Raw genomic sequence first — 6,427 nt, 5'->3', positions numbered from 1 at the left:
CGCAACTGCAACTCAATCTCTAACTCGCGCTGCCTAGCGGCCTCCTGCAACTCCAACAAAGTCTCGCACCTCTGCGCAGACACAAACTATCTGATATCCCTCCTGAGCATACTTAGATATCGGTACATCTGGGCCTGTTCCGAAGCGAACTCAGGGCAGAACATTGCCCTCTCAGTAAACATCCTGGTGATCTCCGTCACCGACTCCGAATCCTGCTTCAGTTCAAGGAATTCCTGAGCCAACCTCTCCCTCTCGACCTGCGGAACATAACGAGTGCTGAACATCTCTCTGAACTGATCCCATGAAACCACAGCCCTCTGCGCATCTGAGTATGACCCCGTGGTCAATCTCCACCAATCCTTTGGCCCGAGCCTTAACAGGTTCAGAGCACACCCCACCCTTTGATCAGCAAGGCATGAACACGTGAAGAAACACCCCTTCACGTCTGATAACCATCTCATAGCAACGATCGGGTCCTGAACTCCATCAAAGGTGGGAGGCTTCGTATTATCGAAGTCCCTATACTGAAAACCTCTACCAGCTCCTCCCCCTGCCGCTGCTGCAGCCGCTGTAGCCACCGCGGCAGCCGTCTCAGTGAGAGCCGCATAGCGCTCATCAAAATACTCCACCATGGCAGTCTTGATCGACCCAAGCAGTTCCGGTAGCTCGGCCCGAAACAACGCGGCAACCTTATCATGCAGGATCTCATGAATCCTCGCATCCAACTCGCACGTGCTCATCTGACCGATAACCTCGGGCGGTACTGACCCGCCTGGAACTCTCTCTCCTACTCCCGATCCTGACCCGGATCCACTCCCAGCATGCCTTGAAATCTCCATACTGAAAATAAACCACAAAATCTCAGACACTTCCCACTACCCCGGGGACCAACTCTCAACCCAACCCTAGAGGTCATGGCTTCCCTGATACACATATGGGTCCTATGCTTTCAGTAGTAGGGTACCATACTACCTTCCACACCTACCGATATTTGTATGAAGTACTACCACAACACCCTAGTGACAAATATACATAGCAAGCGCTCAATCCTCACTCCTAGAGAAACACTGGAAATCTCATACAGAGGGAAACCCTAGGCTAGTAGGCATCATAAAACAGGCAACATTATCATGAAATCCTGAAGATCCCTAGCCTAGTACTAGCATTCTGTTCTATCAAAGCTCGAAAACAAATATCATGTATGGTATTTTGGGGTTACTTACTGGCCCCGGCTGATCGTACCTCCGCGTCCTCCTTTTACTTAATTTGAAAACCATTTTAAATTCTCTTTTAAAAACTCTCCCTGATTTGAGACTGGATTCACACGAATGTTCCTCCAATTCACTCAAACCAAGGCTCTGATACCAACTTGTAACAACCAAAAATTTCAACAAAATTTAAACTTTTCAAAAACAACCCATTCTCATAATGTTATTACAAAAAGGTTTTCAATAAATTTATTATCAGAGTATTCCCAAAACCATATTCATAAAACATGAACTCGAGGAGCGGTACGATCACGCCTTTGCCTTGCCACGGTCTCCTGAAGAACCTGAAAAACATTAAACCACAACTGTAAGCCCGAAAGCTTAGTGAGATACCCCCAAAATACCAACCACATATACCATACACATATCATAACAAATTACAGAACAGCCACGCATATCGGGTCTACTGTGTGACTAGTCCGCCGTATCGAGCCTTCAGTCCACCTGGTCCACCCTCCAAGCCTAGTCATGTCCCTCGAGTCTGCAATATGGTTGGTCCGCCCGCACCGGGCCTTCAACCCACCTTGTCCACTCTCTGAGTCTACAGTATGACTGGTCCACCCGCGTCGGGCCTTCAGTCGGCCTGGTCCACTCTCCGACCCTCGGCACGGCTGGTCCGCCCTCGTGGGGCCTACAGCCTATTCGGACCGCTCGTTGGGCCTTCGGAACAACCGGTCTGCCCTAGGTATCTTGGCCTACAGCACAAAGCAGGACCCGCCTCAACCTAACTCCAGTCCAAACATCCATGTGCACATAACATACAATCATATAACAATTCATAGTCAACAAGCCGATCAAGCAGATCACATAACATATCATTACCCTAACCAGGATACCGACCTAACCGGTCACTAGCATAGGATCACCCTACATATCAGGAAACCGACCTTAACCAGGTCTCTAACATATACCATCCTAGCTAACAGGATGCAGACATATCAAAGCAATAATATAACAACGAATACCCGGATCTCAATCCGATAAAGGGCCGGCCTTGGTGCCTTAGACCCTGCCGATATAGTGAGGATAACTCACCTCGCAACTGTTGACTGAAAAGGATATGATCACGTTGCTGCAACATCCGACCCGAACTCCACCACTGTCAATACCCAAAAGACTAAATTCAATAAATACCAATAATTACCAAATTACCCCTGGAAGTCAACTGGTCAACCCTTGGTCAAAGTCAAAGTCAAAGTCTATCCTGACTGACTCTACTCACCGAGTCAACCGATGACCCGCCGAGTCCCCATACACAGAACCTCCTTCAATTCGCAACCCAACTCGCCGAGTCATCCCTTTACTCACCGAGTCACAGCCCTTCCAAAAGAAACTTGGACCCTACGACCAGACTCGTCGAGTCCAAGAACGGGATCGCCGAGTCTACGACTATCTTCAACCTACTCGCCGAGTTCCAGGCTATCATCATCCAACTCGCCGATTTGTTCTTCCAACTCGCCGAGTTCCATCCTTTCTTCAAGCAACTCACCGAGTCCACCCATGTGACTCGCCGAGTACCACCGGGTCTGAATCCATACAGAGGCTTTCTAAGCCATGCAGATGTTCCAAACCATAGATCTACCCCTCCTAAGGCCATCCATCACGTAAAGTGACAATCTTTACGTGAATCCAAGGGGATCTAGGCATTTTCCCTCTAGGGTTTGGGTTTTGGGACAAGATAGCTCCATCAATCACTCAAAAACAGGGACCTTTATGCATTCTAATCCTCCTCCATTCCAGATCTGAGGTAGCAACCTCAGATCTAACCTCTAAGCTCCAATACATCAAAAGATATGATCTCTAACACCTCCAAAAATGATGAATCTAGATAATAGCAGCTCAAATAATGAAGTAATACCTCAAAAGGATGCTCCAAGAGAAGGTTAATCCGAATCTTTGCAAAGCCCCTTTGATCCAAGTCTCTTCTCCTTCAAGATTTCTTCAACAATCACTTCCCCAAGCTCCACATGCACTCAAATCGTCCACAATCACGTATCTAGGGTTTCTGGACTTCAAGGGAGTTAAAGGAGGCTGGGGAGAGGGTATAATGTCCTTTATATAGGGTTCATCCCCCGAATTTAGGGTTTTCTTCGCACAGTGCCTACTCGTCGAGTCCAGCTTTGGACTCGCCGAGTTGGCCACTTAACACGCGACCTGAGTCGCGACCCTACTCGCCGAGTCCACCCATGGACTCGCTGAGATGCCCTTATACATTTTCACTTTTAGCCCTTCAACTCTACTCTTGATATTACGGGATGTTACAATTTACGACGATCCTTATATCCACGAAAAGGTAACGAGAAGCCCTGCACTTCTATCAACTTTATTCCTCTTGAATCCCACTCGAACATAGATCCAAAATTCATGAAAATCCGACACCATCTCTTTTAACAATATATTTGGGCTCTAAAGCACAAACCAAACTCTTTTATCACACTACCTACCTTACTCATAACCCAAAAAGGCCTAAACCTTTCTCCTTCAAAGCCTCAAAACCTTCTTATATTCGGATTAAGGCCCACGGGCCTTAAATCACAAAACAATCTGGAGTGGGATGTTACACTAAAAGGTTGTTAATTATTGAAGATTAAATATTGAAAATACTAAATGAATTTTGTTAAAATTTTGTAGTTAGATAATCCATTCTCTTTCTCATGAATTGTCATTTTATTTAACGACTTAATGAAACAATAACATTCAGTAGATACAACTTGAATGAATGGGTTCATGTTTTAAGAGGCAATCTCGCGAAAGATATGAAATTATATACACTTAAAGGTCCTAGTCCTAAACTATTTGCTTTGAGCAATAAACCTGAAAATGATACCTATTAAAGGAATCACTATGATGCTAAAGATGCTTCTAACATCCAGTTAGGAATAGTTATTCATGACTTCTAGGAAGTCTTGGATAATTTAAACATATATCTGATGATATAACAGGTGAAGCAAAATTCCAGTAAATATAATGATATTTTATTTAAAGCTACTTTAACCATTCGAATAATGCAAGGTTAAAATAATCACCTTGTGTGATCCAGGAGGCCCATGTTTTATGGACTGAACACCTTTAAGCCAAAGAAATCTACTAAAGCCCACATAGATGGATCTTGTTTCTTTTGTGAAGAAACTGGATACTCAAAGAGGATTTACTCCTCTTATTTGGAAAGAAAGTCTTAAAGGACTAGTACTTCTAGTATCTACTAGATAAAACTCATAATTTTCATATAACACTTAGGTACTTGGTACATCAATGTTAATCTAATATTTGTAAATGGCTTCCAGATATTTATTAAAGAGTAACCAGCTTAGCACAATCAAGTAGGAACTACACTCTCAGAGTTTAATTTATTATTTATGCTTAGAACATAAATTACTTGTAATGTAAAACAATATTTGTTTTGGAACAATGTATATTTCAATTTAGCATGTGTAAATTTATGTCTCGATTATTTTATTCAAGTGTTTGATCATTTACTTAATTGTTTTCCATAACAATAATATTCATATTCTGAAATGATTAACTTCTATTTATGAGACTAGATCCGTTAATATAATTGTAAAGTAAATATCACCATTTTAATAAATAAAATCAAGTTCTATATACAAGCACTTTTGACTTAAACTTGTTTTAAATCAAACTTATCTTTGAAATTGTTATCTTTATTATATAAATGACATTCAGATATTCAAACTTGAAGAAAGGGATCTTTGAAGGAAAATAATGCAGTTTATTTGACATATGGTACCTTATTTATATGTAAAGGATTCTTAATGATATATTCACTAAGGTGTAGAGAAAATAATCCTTTCTGATGAATTTCTGAGATTAAGCACAAGATACCAAGTCAACTTTATTAACAACTATAGTAGTTTTAATTATATTATATTTGGTAAAGCGTAATTGTGAAATCTTTGTTGATGATTTCAAAAGTTAAGATACAAACCAGAAAGAACCATCTAAGGCCTTAATGATAATAAATGATGAATTAAATCTTACTTGGTATGATTTACTTTCTAATCAGTAGAAATATCATCCTTTAATATTTTTTGGGATAATACTTCAATCACTATTAATTGTATCTTGAATACAAATACCAACTAATAAGTAGATTAAAGAATTTATAAGATTTAGTATGGAAAGGCTCTATCCTCATCTTAATGTTTTATGGATTTGAAGCCGATGTTGGACTAAAGTTTCTAAAGCCAAAATCTACTAAATACATATTTGTATAATACTCTAAATGTGGCTTAGATTATTATATACAAACCCACCAAGAATAAATCCTCTTATTCTTGTGAAAGCTAAGTTAGTAGAAAGAAAGCTTCTAATGACAAAGTAAGTGGGAGTTACATGGAACTTGAAGCAACTCAAGAACCATAATCTTATGTAGTAATGGTTGGCACTAGTTTTAATAAGGATTGTTAAACTTGAATAATAGCTATTCACAAACACAAAGCATTAATGGTAGAAATCATCTACGACTTGAGAAATATGGAATCTCTCATTTATGAGCTTTTATTAATGGTTTATGGAAAATCCATCAAGTACCAGGATGCTATGTCAGATATTAAATCTGATAAGTAACTTAGAGTCATGAACATTAGATGTAATCCATGTATGATAATCAAGTACATGCTTGTTTAAAATGTATCCCTATAGGAAGGCTAGAAGGAGTAAATAACTCTTCTAGAAAGAATAAATTACATGGATAACCATGCACATTTAAAGCAAGACTTGTTATAAAAGGATTTTCTCATATTCATGTCATTGACTATTGTCTTCATCATACTCATGACATTGACTGTGATCAACCCTTTTTCACAAGTAGCTATGACTAGATCAATAAGCATATTTTTTTTACTATAAATTCATATTCTTAATATAAGATATAGTAAATAAATTTCAAGAAAGATCGCTTTTTCTTAATAGACATTTACTAGAAGATATCTATATAGATTAGCATGGACGTTTTCTTAATCCACATTATCCTAAAAAAAATGTGTAGAGCTTAAGATTTACTTGTGCATATAAAGAAAACATCTCAATATTGCAATAATCATTTTAATGTAAAACCACAAGGTATATTTTTATATCAAAATGAATATAACATGTGTGTTTACTAAGAACTAGTGGGAGCATAGTGAAATTCCTAATCT

The sequence above is a fragment of the Lactuca saligna genome, chromosome 1 (genome assembly GCF_052625555.1).
Source record: "Lactuca saligna cultivar CGN05327 chromosome 1, ASM5262555v1, whole genome shotgun sequence".
Classification (NCBI taxonomy): Eukaryota; Viridiplantae; Streptophyta; class Magnoliopsida; order Asterales; family Asteraceae; genus Lactuca; species Lactuca saligna.
This window is presented reverse-complemented; position numbering follows the sequence as displayed.